Source organism: Lytechinus pictus, chromosome 2 (assembly GCF_037042905.1).
Source record: "Lytechinus pictus isolate F3 Inbred chromosome 2, Lp3.0, whole genome shotgun sequence".
NCBI lineage: Eukaryota > Metazoa > Echinodermata > Echinoidea > Temnopleuroida > Toxopneustidae > Lytechinus > Lytechinus pictus.
Window position 1 is genome coordinate 37,992,419 of NC_087246.1, and position 14,498 is coordinate 38,006,916.

The window sequence follows — 14,498 nt, forward strand, 5'->3', positions numbered from 1 at the left end:
CTATTGATATTAAAAAATCTATTTTTTTAAAGGTGTCAGCGCTCTCGGTCACTTTAAATGATCGGACAATCGATTTGCCTCTATTAGTGAAATAATGTTGGTTCCCTTTGTGAACAAATGACAACGTTTGGCTGTTGTTGCCGGTGGGGAGGGGGTGGTGAGTGATGGTTTTATAATTTTGTCGACGAAAAACTTTTATTTTATTGTTAAAAGGAAAACTAAATTAAAAACTTAAGCAAAAATTTTATTGGCCTCCCCATTTCAATAATATTCTTTGGAGTTTTTCATAAAAGGACCTGTACGTTGGACGCTTTATCAGCCAAAGTCTATAATCTACAAGTAAAAACAATTACAGTAAAACCCAATGGTTCTCACAATCAACGAAAAAGTAAAGTTATGTTTTTTTTTTCTAAATGTCAAATGTTGATGAAACGGTCTCCTGGATCTCCCAGTTTGGTGTTGCTCTAATAGTCGTAAATTTGATCATGATTTTCTAACGCTCTAAAATAATAACCATGTATAATGGTTTGCCAGCCTACAGCGAAAGTCACGACTGTGACGGTGCGTGACGCACTCCTGAATAGTCATTTCGTAGTGTACAGATTAATAACCAAGTGTTTTTAATCTAGAAACTCGAACTCCCGTCTCTTTCCCTTTGAAATTAAATTCTCAAAACACCAATACTTGAAATGGCCTCAATAATGTTTTTACCCCTTCTACTTCGCTGATCAGATCAATCCAATACAACTCGCAATCATGATCGCAGCGATAGTGATATAAAAAAGGTTTCTTGGGCGACTGAGAAAGTTCCCGTGAAATTCCAACTTATAAGATTGTGAAACTGAGAAAGTTCCAGTGAACTCTATAGAAGAGATTTTCAATCCCTCTGTCTGTAACATTGAATCGTACATAACCCCCTCTCATACAAAAATAATGTTTAGGAACTATTATTACTTCCGTTAAGTTGTAAGATATCTGAACTTGCACCACGAGAGTAAACATTTATTCATTCATTTTAATGAGAATGAAACATTCGCATTATGCAGAACTAAACAAACAGATGCGCTGTGACCATTCCCTTGGTTACGGCGCAACGATTGGATGAAAGTTTTAGTTCTGCGCAGATCACATTGTGATGTCACGTCAGAATGTTCGTTGACTTCACAGATTGGCCTATATATTTAGTGACCGATGGCCCTCAGTAAAGGCGCATACTGATCGTGCTGGGCAAATTCGATCGTCTTGTCTGACGAATTATCGTGTGGCATCCTCCTTGTTTTATAGCTGTTTTGGGGGTGTGTTATTTTGGATGCTGAAGATTGAATTAGGATGGAGGGGGGGGGGGTGTAGTGAAAATAAATCACATTTTATGGCCATGGTATCTATTGATATTAAAAAATCTATTTTTTTTAAAGGTGTCAGCGCTCTCGGTCACTTTAAATGATCGGACAATCGATTTGCCTCTATTAGTGAAATAATGTTGGTTCCCTTTGTGAACAAATGACAACGTTTGGCTGTTGTTGCCGGTGGGGAGGGGGTGGTGAGTGATGGTTTTATAATTTTGTCGACGAAAAACTTTTATTTTATTGTTAAAAGGAAAACTAAATTAACAAGTGGAATGCCTCTGGCCGTCTCACCTGCATCACGCGATTCAATATAGCAGCAGTGCTGATTTTGAAAACTACTATAACCCGCACAAGATGTTCAGTGATACTTGGTTACTCTTATTTCCATGTTTTATGAACTAGACCAATACACTTATAGAGATATGATGGCAATTCAACAAATACCCCCAACGTGGCCAAAGTTCTTTGACCTTACATGACCTTTGACCTTGATCATGTGACCTGAAACTCGCACAGGATGTTCAGTGATACTTGATTACTATTATGTCCAAGTTTTATGAACTAGACCAACACACTTTCAAATTTATGGCTGTAATTCAACAAATACCCCAATTTGGCCAAAGTTCATTGACCCTAAATGACCTTTGACCTTGATCATGTGACCTGAAACTTGCACAGGATGTTCAGTAATACTTGATTACTATTATGTCCAAGTTTCATGAATCAGATCCATAAACTTTCAAAGTTATGATGGTAATTCAACAGATACCCCCAATTCGGCCAAAGTTCATTGACCCTAAATGACCTTTGACCTTGGTCATGTGATGTGAAACTCATGCAGGATGTTCAGTGATACTTGATTAACCTTATGTATAAGTTTCATGAACTAGGTCCATATATTTTCTAAGTTATGATGACATTTCAAAAACTTAACCTTAGGTTAAGATTTTGATGTTGATTCCCCCAACATGGTCTAAGTTCATTGACCCTAAATGACCTTTGACCTTGGTCATGTGACATGAAACTCAGGCAGGATGTTCAGTAATACTTGATTAACCTTATGGCCAAGTTTCATGAACTAGGTCCATATACTTTCTAAGTTATGCTGTCATTTCAAAAACTTAACCTCAGGTTAAGATTTGGTGTTGACGCCGCCGTCGCCGCCGCCGCCGCCGCCGCCGCCGCCGCCGCCGCCGCCGCCGCCGCCGCCGCCGCCGTCGCCGTCGGAAAAGCGGCGCCTATAGTCTCACTCTGCTATGCAGGTGAGACAAAAACTTAGGCAAAAAATTTCTTGGCCTTCCCATTTCAATAATATTCTTTGGAGTTTTTCATAAAAGGACCTGTACGTTGGTACGTTGGACGCTTTATCAGCCAAAGTCTATAATCTACAAGTAAAAACAATTACAGTAAAACCCAATGGTTCTCACAATCAACGAAAAAGTAAAGTCATGTTTTTTTTGTAAATGTCAAATATTGATGAAACGGTCTCCTGGATCTCCCAGTTTGGTGTTGCTCTAATAGTCGTAAATTTGAACATGATTTTCTAACGCTCTAAAATAATAACCATGTATAATGTTTTGCCAGCCTACAGCAAAAGTCACGACTGTGACGGTGCGTGACGCACTCCTGAATAGTCATTTCGTAGTGTACAGATTAATAACCAAGTGTTTTAAATCTAGAAACTCGAACTCCCGTCTCTTTCCCTTTGAAATAAAATTATCAAAACACCAATACTTGAAATGGCCTCAATAATGTTTTTACCCCTTCTTCTTCGCTGATCGGATCAATCCAATACAACTCGCAATCATGATCGCAGCGATAGTGATATAAAAAAGGTTTCTTAGGCGACTGAGAAAGTTCCCGTGAAATTCCAACTTATAAGATTGTGAAACTGAGAAAGTTCCAGTGAACTCTATAGAAGAGATTTTCAATCCCTCTGTCTGTAACATTGAATCGTACATTACCCCCTCTCATACAAAAATAATGTTTAGGAACTATTATTACTTCCGTTAAGTTGTAAGATATCTGAACTTGCACCACGAGAGTAAACATTCATTCATTTATTTTAATGAGAATGAAACATTCGCATTATGCAGAACTAAACAAACAGGTGCGCTGTGACCATTCCCTTGGTTACGGCGCAACGATTGGATGAAAGTTTTAGTTCTGCGCAGATCACATTGTGATGTCACGTCAGAAAGTTCGTTGACTTCACAGATTGGCCTATATTTAGTGACCGATGGCCCTCAGTAAAGGCGCATACTGATCGTGCTGGGCAAATTCGATCGTCTTGTCTGACGAATTATCGTGTGGCATCCTCCTTGTTTTATAGATGTTTTTGGGGGTGTGTTATTTTGGATGCTGAAGATTGAATTAGGATGGGGGGGGGGGGGGTTGTAGTGAAAATAAATAACATTTCATGGCCATGGTATCTATTGATATTAAAAAATCTAAATATTTTTTTTTTTAAGGTGTCAGCGCTCTCGGTCTCTTTAAATGATCGGACAATCGATTTGCCTCTATTGGTGAAATAATGTTGGTTCCTTTTGTGAACAAATGACGTTTGGCTGTTGTTGCCGGTAGGGAGGGGGTGGTGAGTGATGGTTTTATAATTTTGTCGACGAAATACTTTAATTTTATTGTTAAAAGGAAAACTAAATTAAAAACTCAAGTAAAAATTTTCTTGGCCTCCCCATTTCAATAATATTCTTTGGAGTTTTTCATAAAAGGACCTGTACGTTGGACGCTTTATCAGCCAAAGTCTATAATCTAAAAGTAAAAACAATTACAGTAAAACCCAATGGTTCTCACAATCAACGAAAAAGTAAAGTCATGTTTTTTTTCTAAATGTCAAATTTTGATGAAACGGTCTCCTGGATCTCCCAGTTTGGTGTTGCTCTAATAGTCGTAAATTTGAACATGATTTTCTAACGCTCTAAAATAATAACCATGTATAATGTTTTGCCAGCCTACAGCAAAAGTCACGACTGTGACGGTGCGTGACGCACTCCTGAATAGTCATTTCGTAGTGTACAGATTAATAACCAAGTGTTTTAAATCTAGAAACTCGAACTCCCGTCTCTTTCCCTTTGAAATAAAATTATCAAAACACCAATACTTGAAATGGCCTCAATAATGTTTTTACCCCTTCTTCTTCGCTGATCGGATCAATCCAATACAACTCGCAATCATGATCGCAGCGATAGTGATATAAAAAAGGTTTCTTAGGCGACTGAGAAAGTTCCCGTGAAATTCCAACTTATAAGATTGTGAAACTGAGAAAGTTCCAGTGAACTCTATAGAAGAGATTTTCAATCCCTCTGTCTGTAACATTGAATCGTACATTACCCCCTCTCATACAAAAATAATGTTTAGGAACTATTATTACTTCCGTTAAGTTGTAAGATATCTGAACTTGCACCACGAGAGTAAACATTCATTCATTTATTTTAATGAGAATGAAACATTCGCATTATGCAGAACTAAACAAACAGGTGCGCTGTGACCATTCCCTTGGTTACGGCGCAACGATTGGATGAAAGTTTTAGTTCTGCGCAGATCACATTGTGATGTCACGTCAGAAAGTTCGTTGACTTCACAGATTGGCCTATATTTAGTGACCGATGGCCCTCAGTAAAGGCGCATACTGATCGTGCTGGGCAAATTCGATCGTCTTGTCTGACGAATTATCGTGTGGCATCCTCCTTGTTTTATAGATGTTTTTGGGGGTGTGTTATTTTGGATGCTGAAGATTGAATTAGGATGGGGGGGGGGGGGTTGTAGTGAAAATAAATAACATTTCATGGCCATGGTATCTATTGATATTAAAAAATCTAAATATTTTTTTTTTTAAGGTGTCAGCGCTCTCGGTCTCTTTAAATGATCGGACAATCGATTTGCCTCTATTGGTGAAATAATGTTGGTTCCTTTTGTGAACAAATGACGTTTGGCTGTTGTTGCCGGTAGGGAGGGGGTGGTGAGTGATGGTTTTATAATTTTGTCGACGAAATACTTTAATTTTATTGTTAAAAGGAAAACTAAATTAAAAACTCAAGTAAAAATTTTCTTGGCCTCCCCATTTCAATAATATTCTTTGGAGTTTTTCATAAAAGGACCTGTACGTTGGACGCTTTATCAGCCAAAGTCTATAATCTAAAAGTAAAAACAATTACAGTAAAACCCAATGGTTCTCACAATCAACGAAAAAGTAAAGTCATGTTTTTTTTCTAAATGTCAAATTTTGATGAAACGGTCTCCTGGATCTCCCAGTTTGGTGTTGCTCTAATAGTCGTAAATTTGACCATGATTTTCTAACGCTCTAAAATAATAACCATGTATAATGTTTTGCCAGCCTACAGCAAAAGTCACGACTGTGACGGTGCGTGACGCACTTCTGAATAGTCATTTCGTAGTGTACAGATTAATAACCAAGTGTTTTTAATCTAGAAACTCGAACTCCCGTCTCTTTCCCTTTGAAATAAAATTCTCAAAACAACAATACTTGAAATGGCCTCAATAATGTTTTTACCCCTTCTTCTTCGCTGATCGGATCAATCCAATACAACTCGCAATCATGATCGCAGCGATAGTGATATAAAAAAGGTTTCTTGTGCGACTGAGAAAGTTCCCGTGAAATTCCAACTTATAAGATTGTGAAACTGAGAAAGTTCCAGTTAACTCTATAGAAGAGATTTTCAATCCCTCTGTCTGTAACATTGTATTGTACATTACCCCCTCTCATACAAAAATAATGTTTAGGAACTATTATTACTTCCGTTAAGTTGTAAGATATCTGAACTTGCACCACGAGAGTAAACATTCCGAATTTTCACCACGAACATGTTTGTTAAAATAACGCGTTAAAAGTCTTTAAAGATAAGGATGAAATTAAAGGGACTAATCTTTACTACCTGGGAAATATATCTGAATTTCTATGATTTGACCAAAAAAGCTCATGTCAAACGACCGCTTCATTTCGAAATAAAATACAATCGACGTTCAAATCAAGAGAGGATCTCTTGATCATGAGGACATGCCATTTATCACCTGGGAAGGCGAAACGGCTCTCATCCCTCCGCCAGTCAAATAATATAGTTTCCAAATCTAAGTGACATTTCTTTTATATTTGGACAAAAGAAGACCAGTGATCAGTGTTAGATGGCGAATCGTAATTATGCATACACTTTCGTGTATCATGATCAATAATTATCAAACTAAAAATATTGGGATTTTGTTTGGGTTGGGTCGAATGAATATATTTTGCCTTCCTTTCTTCCTGGACCACTGAACAGTGTAGCGACCTCTACCATCTAAACCATTAATGATTCAGGCGCCCTAGCAATGTACTGATGTGTAATAATCATTTTCTCACCCTCCCCCCTCCTCTGATATCTTTGTTTATTTTCAATTTATACATTTTCTTTGATGAAAGAGTATTAGCTCGGCTGCTTTTTCAAGACAAATCTCGATTATGAATTGTGGCCTCTTTGCGTCTAATAGAAAGACTCACTTCATTTTAAATAAGGAAAAACTTAAACCCTTGGTGCATTTCCAGCGAAATTCTGAGAATTACCCCAAAAAGAATTTTGTAGGCGATATTACACGTTGCTAGGGAATTACTTCCATAATTATTAATGTTCTTCATTTACTTACAGCGCCTCCAATTGATAACAGTTTATACACTTCATGTACTAAGGCCAAACTTGATTTGGCGATCACTCTAATACAGGGGCACTAGACTTTTTGTTAAGGATTTTAAGGTTCATTTACTTGGACCATCCCCCCCCCCTCTCTCTCTTTTTTACATCTCTACAGGATTTTTTGAGTATCGGTGTTATGATTATAAATACTAGTGGTAGTAATAGAAGACGAAGTAGCAGTAGTGGTGGTAGTAGTAGTATTACTACTAGTCGTTGGAGTAGTAGTAGTAGTAGTAGTAGTAGTAGTAGTAGTAGTAGTAGTAGTAGTAGTAGTACATACATTTTAAAGCATTATTTTTGCAGCGACATCAGTCATGTTATTAGCGGTAGAAGTAGCATGAGATAATAAAGTGTAGGGTGTAGTAGGTAAAAAATAAAATCGAAGCGGTTAAAGCGGCAGTTCAGTAGTATTGCAGAGCTTTTCTTTTTACGTTCTATCATCATTTTGAAGTGGAGTGCGATGGAGGGTGAATTTATCACTAAAACAGTCAATGCTCACTCTAGTATTATGACAGTCGTAAAGAAATGATTGCTATTGACCTTGAAAAAAAAAACCACCTACTATTCCGCAATTAATGAACAAAAAATTCGTCATAGTAATGTGTTAATTATTTACCTAAAACACACTCTGTTTCCCTTCTTTCTGAAACAGCAAACGAATCTCAGTTTCCTAATAAAGACGTGTGATAATATTTTGTAAGTCCCGTGAATAAAGGCCCAAACACATGTGCGAAGGTCATTTCAATGAGAATGAAACATTCGCATTATGCGGAACTAAACAAACAGGTGCACTGTGACCATTCCCTTGGTTACGGCGCAACGATTGGATGAAAGTTTTAGTTCTGCGCAGATCACATTGTGATGTCACGTCAGAAAGTTCGTTGACTTCACAGATTGGCCTATATTTAGTGACCGATGGCCCTCAGTAAAGGCGCATACTGATCGTGCTGGGCAAATTCAATCGTCTTGTCTGACGAATTATCGTGTGGCATCCTCCTTGTTTTATAGCTGTTTTTGGGGGTGTGTTATTTTGGATGCTGAAGATTGAATTAGGATGGAGGGGGGGGGGGGGTTGTAGTGAAAATAAATCACATTTTATGGCCATGGTATCTTTTGATATTAAAAAATCTAAATATTTTTTTTAAAGGTGTCAGCGCTCTCGGTCTCTTTAAATGATCGGACAATCGATTTGCCTCTATTGGTGAAATAATGTTGGTTCCTTTTGTGAACAAATGACAACGTTTGGCTGTTGTTGCCGGTGGGGAGGGGGTGGTGAGTGATGGTTTTATAATTTTGTCGACGAAATACTTTTATTTTATTGTTAAAACGAAAACTAAATTAAAAACTTAAGCAAAAATTTTCTTGGCCTCCCCATTTTAATAATATTCTTTGGAGTTTTTCATAAAAGGACCTGTACGTTGGACGCTTTATCAGCCAAAGTCTATAATCTAAAAGTAAAAACAATTACAGTAAAACCCAATGGTTCTCACAATCAACGAAAAAGTAAAGTCATGTTTTTTTTCTAAATGTCAAATTTTGATGAAACGGTCTCCTGGATCTCCCAGTTTGGTGTTGCTCTAATAGTCGTAAATTTGACCATGATTTTCTAACGCTCTAAAATAATAACCATGTATAATGTTTTGCCAGCCTACAGCGAAAGTTACGACTGTGACGGTGCGTGACGCACTTCTGAATAGTCATTTCGTAGTGTACAGATGAATAACCAAGTGTTTTTAATCTAGAAACTCGAACTCCCGTCTCTTTCCCTTTGAAATAAAATTCTCAAAACACCAATACTTGAAATGGCCTCAATAATGTTTTTACCCCTTCTTCTTCGCTGATCGGATCAATCCAATACAACTCGCAATCATGATCGCAGCGATAGTGATATAAAAAAGGTTTCTTGTGCGACTGAGAAAGTTCCCGTGAAATTCCAACTTATAAGATTGTGAAACTGAGAAAGTTCCAGTTAACTCTATAGAAGAGATTTTCAATCCCTCTGTCTGTAACATTGAATTGTACATTACCCCCTCTCATACAAAAATAATGTTTAGGAACTATTATTACTTCCGTTAAGTTGTAAGATATCTGAACTTGCACCACGAGAGTAAACATTCCGAATTTTCACCACGAACATGTTTGTTAAAATAACGCGTTAAAAGTCTTTAAAGATAAGGATGAAATTAAAGGGACTAATCTTTACTACCTGGGAAATATATCTGAATTTCTATGATTTGACCAAAAAAGCTCATGTCAAACGACCGCTTCATTTCGAAATAAAATACAATCGACGTTCAAATCAAGAGAGGATCTCTTGATCATGAGGACATGCCATTTATCACCTGGGAAGGCGAAACGGCTCTCATCCCTCCGCCAGTCAAATAATATAGTTTCCAAATCTAAGTGACATTTCTTTTATATTTGGACAAAAGAAGACCAGTGATCAGTATACAAATGATGCATGGGTTAGAGTGGGTCAGTAGGAACTGTGTGCACAAGGTAACTTTGGCATGGTTTAACCCACGAGGCGCAGCCGAGTGGGTTTAGACCATAATGCCAAAGTTACCGCGTGCACACAGTTCCACTGACCCACGAAAGAAACCCATGCATCATCTGTTTTATAGAATGGAAAAATTTTATTGAATAAACCACAAAAATTAATGATTTACCGGATGCATGATAATTTCATGCGTCCAGTAAATTCAATTTACTGGACGCATGAAAATATTTACTGGACGCATGATTTTTTTTACTGGACGCATGATTTTTTACCGGATGCATGAAAATTCCAAAATGTAATGCAGACCCTTTGAACCCTGGAAAACATAAATATGTATGCCTAACTTGATAATATGTTGGCACAAAGGCATCATTATACCCAAAATGCCAGATACAGCTTTGCATTGACTAGATCTATGACTATGAGGCAGCCATAGCTGTGTGTGTATGCCCGGGCCGCTCCGGTGGCCAGTGCCTACGGCTGCCTGGGCCCGCACTGGAGATTTGGCTGTGCACAGCCAGCCCAGGGCAGTGCCAGTAGATCTATAAACGTTAGATCGTATGTCTGGACTTCTCAACTAACGAGTAGGCCTATGCAGGCAGTTTTAATCCCTATGACAATTACGGTAACGTATTTGTACTTACAGATCATTTTGCATCCTTTATTTGATTCATTCTGCCTTGATCGAAAATTCAAAATTTTGACGTAAACAAGCGTAACAGTACATGCGCGATGACATCACAATGACCTTTTCGGACGATAGCTTGTTTACAGTGGATATCGTTTGATTATCGGGATATCGTTCATGCAGCCCAGTAAAAATTCTTGCATTGCTCTCAACCAATCAGATTGCAGGGATTTTCCCATCCATTCTATAATGTTAGATGGCGAATCGTAATTATGCATACACTTTCGTGTATCATCAATAATTATCAAACTAAAAATATTGGGATTTTGTTTGGGTTGGGTCGAATGAATATCTTTTGCCTTCCTTTCTTCCTGGACCACTGAACAGTGTAGCGACCTCTACCATCTAAACCATTAATGATTCAGGCGCCCTAGCAATGCACTGATGTGTAATAATCATTTTCTCACCCTCCCCCCTCCTCTGATATCTTTGTTTATTTTCAATTTATAAATTTTCTTTGATGAAAGAGTATTAGCTCGGCTGCTTTTTCAAGACAAATCTCGATTATGTATTGTGGCCTCTTTGCGTCTAATAGAAAGACTCACTTCATTTTAAATAAGGAAAAACTTAAACCCTTGGTGCATTTCCAGCGAAATTCTGAGAATTACCCCAAAAAGAATTTTGTAGGCGATATTACACGTTGCTAGGGAATTACTTCCATAATTATTAATGTTCTTCATTTACTTACAGCGCCTCCAATTGATAACAGTTTATACACTTCATGTACTAAGGCCAAAAATGATTTGGCGATCACTCTAATACAGGGGCACTAGACTTTTAATTAAGGATTTTAAGGTTCATTTACTTGGACCATCTCTCCCTCTCTCTCTTTTTTACATCTCTACAGGATTTTTTGAGTATCGGTGTTATGATTATAAATACTAGTGGTAGTAATAGAAGACGAAGTAGCAGTAGTGGTGGTAGTAGTAGTATTACTACTAGTCGTTGGAGTAGTAGTAGTAGTAGTAGTAGTAGTAGTAGTAGTAGTAGTAGTAGTAGTAGTAGTAGTAGTAGTACATACATTTTAAAGCATTATTTTTGCAGCGACATCAGTCATGTTATTAGCGGTAGAAGTAGCATGAGATAATAAAGTGTAGGGTGTAGTAGGTAAAAAATAAAATCGAAGCGGTTAAAGCTGCAGTTCAGTAGTATTGCAGAGCTTTTCTTTTTACGTTCTATCATCATTTTGAAGTGGAGTGCGATGGAGGGTGAATTTATCACTAAAACAGTCAATGCTCACTCTAGTATTATGACAGTCGTAAAGAAATGATTGCTATTGACCTTGAAAAAAAAAACCACCTACTATTCCGCAATTAATGAACAAAAAATTCGTCATTAATGTGTTAATTATTTACCTAAAACACACTCTGTTTCCCTTCTTTCTGAAACAGCAAACGAATCTCAGTTTCCTAATAAAGACGTGTGATAATATTTTGTAAGTCCCGTGAATAAAGGCCCAAACACATGTGCGAAGGTCATTTCAATGAGAATGAAACATTCGCATTATGCGGAACTAAACAAACAGGTGCACTGTGACCATTCCCTTGGTTACGGCGCAACGATTGGATGAAAGTTTTAGTTCTGCGCAGATCACATTGTGATGTCACGTCAGAAAGTTCGTTGACTTCACAGATTGGCCTATATTTAGTGACCGATGGCCCTCAGTAAAGGCGCATACTGATCGTGCTGGGCAAATTCGATCGTCTTGTCTGATGAATTATCGTGTGGCATCCTCCTTGTTTTATAGCTGTTTTTGGGGGTGTGTTATTTTGGATGCTGAAGATTGAATTAGGATGGAGGGGGGGGGGGGGGTTGTAGTGAAAATAAATCACATTTTATGGCCATGGTATCTATTGATATTAAAAAATCTAAATATTTTTTTTAAAGGTGTCAGCGCTCTCGGTCTCTTTAAATGATCGGACAATCGATTTGCCTCTATTGGTGAAATAATGTTGGTTCCTTTTGTGAACAAATGACAACGTTTGGCTGTTGTTGCCGGTGGGGAGGGGGTGGTGAGTGATGGTTTTATAATTTTGTCGACGAAATACTTTTATTTTATTGTTAAAACGAAAACTAAATTAAAAACTTAAGCAAAAATTTTCTTGGCCTCCCCATTTTAATAATATTCTTTGGAGTTTTTCATAAAAGGACCTGTACGTTGGACGCTTTATCAGCCAAAGTCTATAATCTAAAAGTAAAAACAATTACAGTAAAACCCAATGGTTCTCACAATCAACCAAAAAGGAAAGTCATGTTTTTTTTCTAAATGTCAAATTTTGATGAAACGGTCTCCTGGATCTCCCAGTTTGGTGTTGCTCTAATAGTCGTAAATTTGACCATGATTTTCTAACGCTCTAAAATAATAACCATGTATAATGTTTTGCCAGCCTACAGCGAAAGTCACGACTGTGACGGTGCGTGACGCACTTCTGAATAGTCATTTCGTAGTGTACAGATGAATAACCAAGTGTTTTTAATCTAGAAACTCGAACTCCCGTCTCTTTCCCTTTGAAATAAAATTCTCAAAACACAAATACTTGAAATGGCCTCAATAATGTTTTTACCCCTTCTTCTTCGCTGATCGGATCAATCCAATACAACCCGCAATCATGATCGCAGCGATAGTGATATAAAAAAGGTTTCTTGTGCGACTGAGAAAGTTCCCGTGAAATTCCAACTTATAAGATTGTGAAACTGAGAAAGTTCCAGTGAACTCTATAGAAGATATTTTCAATCCCTCTGTCTGTAACATTGAATCGTACATTACCCCCTCTCATACAAAAATAATGTTTAGGAACTATTATTACTTCCGTTAAGTTGTAAGATATCTGAACTTGCACTACGAGAGTAAACATTCCGAATTTTCACCACGAACATGTTTGTTAAAATAACACGTTTAAAGTCGTTAAAAGTAATGATATATTTAAAGGAACTAATCTTTAATACTACCAGTTGATCGGAAATATATCTGAATTTTTATGATTTGACCAAAAAAGCTTATTTCGAACGACCGCTTCATTTCGAAGAAAAAAAAATCGACGTTTAAATCAAGAGAGGATCTCTTGATCATGAGGACATGCCATTTATCACCTTGGAAGGTGCATGGCTCTCATCCCTCCGCCTCCCTTTGGAGTGAACATCGTATATTTTTAAATATATTTTTTTTTCACATTTTCACTCCAAAAGGAGCCACAATGCACCCCCAAGACGCAAATCCCATCCCAAAACGACCGCCCCGACCCGACTTACTTCGAGAGGAGTGCGACTATAGGAACCAGACCAGCTACCTCGCGTCAGGGACCTGGAAAGCGGGGGTGCTGGGGGTGCTGCGTGTATTATTTTCCATAGGCAGCACCCTCACGAAATCAGGTTCCCCCTGTATTTTTTTTAATATGTTATAATGTACATAATTATCACATCCGACAACCGCAAATCATTTACATAGTCTTTCACATATTCCAATAACATCCCTCCTATAACGCGACTCAATCAAGCTCCAGCGGGGCAGCGCTCAGATACAGACGTGGTCGCGCACAATACGTGATAACCATACACACTCTTCGATAGCAGGGATAAACATGGGGTGGTTGGACTTGAAACTTCCAGGTTTTTTGTCGAATCAAGTGAGCGCGCGCCCGATCGCCCGTGTATTGTATACAAAAATTACAAGTCAGACAATAGAAATCAAATTTCACAGTCTTTTTCGCCCTGCCCCATGGCCCTACGGGCTGGGAAGCGGGGGTGCTGGGGGTGAAGCACCCCAAAAATTTGGGGGTGCTGCGTGTGTTATTTTCCATAAGCAGCGCACCTCCTGGAAATCTAGTGGTAGCTATATAGGTATGATGAATAACAGAAATGTAATGAAAATGAACGTTTTGTAGAACCCCCCCCCCCCCACTTCAGAATTTCCCGACACATTACTTGAAATAGTGTTTAAATTCACCCTCTTTCAGCTCGGAAAATCAAATATTTTCTGCTCGCGCTTCGCGCTCGCATTATTGATTTTTATAATAAAAAATGTATTTAGAATGCCCAGATACTAGGTCTAACTCTAAACACGCGCACGCATGTTTATTCAGATACGCGGCTTGATTGGGGGGGGGGGGGTACTCCGGGCTGAAAATATTTATATCAAATACATTTTATCAAAATAAATAAATTTTATCAAAATCTGATAACGATTAGTTAAGTTATTTAATTCTAAAGTTTAGCAATATTTTATGAAAATGGTGATATGCATGTCGTCGTGAATATTTAATAGGTGG